A 2,055-nucleotide genomic window follows, 5' to 3' on the forward strand; every position below is an offset into this window, starting at 1 on the left:
AGACCCAGCCCCAGGTAATGAAAAGAACTGTTAGCTTATAATGATACTTTGAGCTATATCTTGACTCCCAGGATTTCCCTTTTAACTTCAGCTAAAAATGGAGGCTTAGTACACACTGTCCAGTGCTCACTTCACTTAAAAATCTAAATTTACTTAGAAAATTAGTGTTTTGTCTAAAGCCTAGGAATGAGAGACGAGGTGATCTGCATGGTAGGTGTTACTTCTATGCCTTATGCCCAATCCACCACAAACACATTAAAAAAAAAACAAACTCTGTTTTAATTTCAGTGTGAAAATATATAATGAAAAGAACACTTAATTTGATTGGTTCACATTGGTAGGCAATGAGAAATTGTAATGCCTGTTTCTCTTACCAGTCTTCTCTTAAAAATTCTGTAACTTAGGAAGATAGGTAGATAACTAGGTAGGCATTGACCTGTACCTGCCTGAGTGTACAAACAGATGCTTATTGTTGTAAGCCACTGAGTTTGGGGATCATTTGTTATGTCAATTGTGCAGTAGCTACCAGGTATATCACTGGTGTCCAGCAGCATCCATAATAATAGTAATAGGTTGTCAAGTACTTACTATAGCTTGTCTAATTTGACCTTCCCATAATTATGAAATGTTTACTTATCCTCAGATATAGAGCTTAAATAGCATGCTCAAATACTAAAATAATAGGAGATAAACCTTGTATTGGAACTCAGGCTTTCTGAATTCAGCATTCATTCTCTTAATGACCATACAATACAGCCTCTCTAAATATCAAAAGCTGACCTCTCAAAAAAGATAGCAAGGTATTTTAAGGGCTTTGCCAACATGTCTGGCATTCTCCCTCATGAATGGGATTCTGATCTAATCTGATATTAAGAATACAGGGTAAAGCTTCCCAATCCTAGCCATCTATAAGAATCACCCAGCGATAACACTGGAGATTCTGAAGTAAAAACTTCAGAGGTAGAGACCATGGTTATTTGCTGGAATATGCTCTTTAGGTATTCTTGATGGAGCCAGACACATCTCTTTGAGGGACTCTTAGGCTAGGAATGGTGATTTTTATTAAGATAATGTCTATTGTCCGTTTCTTTCCTAAATGCCATGTTATTTGAATCTCCATTTTACTTGGAGACAATGTCCACGGTCAGTATACTGAGCTAAAAAAGACTCTTCAAAAGAAACTCCACATTCCTCACCTTGACACTCTTAGTGGGACGGGCATCATGAAAAGATCAGGATTTTGGCAGATAAAAGGATTCAAGTTCCAGTCCTACCTCTGTTTCACTAACTGTGTGAACTTTGAATGTGCTACTAAATTCACTTTCTTTATTAAAAAGGAAAAAAAAAATAGCACAATAGTCTTTATTGAGTAAGGTTGTTGAAAGGATTTAACTGAGATAACATGTTCCAGAACATCCTGTCCAATGGTGCAACTTTATAAGTGCTCAGTCAATACCAGGGACTGTGTTCCCGTCTCTTGTGGATCAAGTTGTACAGAAAGTTTACAACAGCACACACATACAAAAAAAAAATAAAGCTCAGTTTTTAAGAGTTTATGAACAATGGATGCTGCTTGAGTACTTTCCCCGAAACACCGACCCATGAGGCGGTTTCCATGTACATACAGGATCACATCTGAGCATAGCAGTGCCTTCATACCTTGCATTTGGTTCAAAAGAGAAACCAGGCTCTGAAGTGGCTCTGATCCCAGGGCCTTGCCAGAATCTCAAATTTGCAAAACGTGAAATTGTCTCCAGGTGAAGAATCTGATCTGGGATTTCCCATTCTTTATTTTCTAACTTTATTTAAAAATCGGTTAATGAATTAGTAGTTGAAAGTTGGGCACGGGGATGGGGAGCACGGCAGAGGGAATGCAGTCAGCATTAATATGATGACTAGGTGGAGGGTCAGGGGAGAGAGTGAGCAATTGTGGGATCGTTTTATGAACCATATAGATGTCTAACCAATGTACTGTATACTTGAAACTAATTTAAATAAAAATAAAATAAAATAAAAATAGGCTAATAGAACAAGAGTCTGTCCATTCATTTACAT

This window comes from Pteropus alecto, unplaced genomic scaffold (genome assembly GCF_000325575.1).
Source record: "Pteropus alecto unplaced genomic scaffold, ASM32557v1 scaffold42, whole genome shotgun sequence".
Classification (NCBI taxonomy): domain Eukaryota; kingdom Metazoa; phylum Chordata; class Mammalia; order Chiroptera; family Pteropodidae; genus Pteropus; species Pteropus alecto.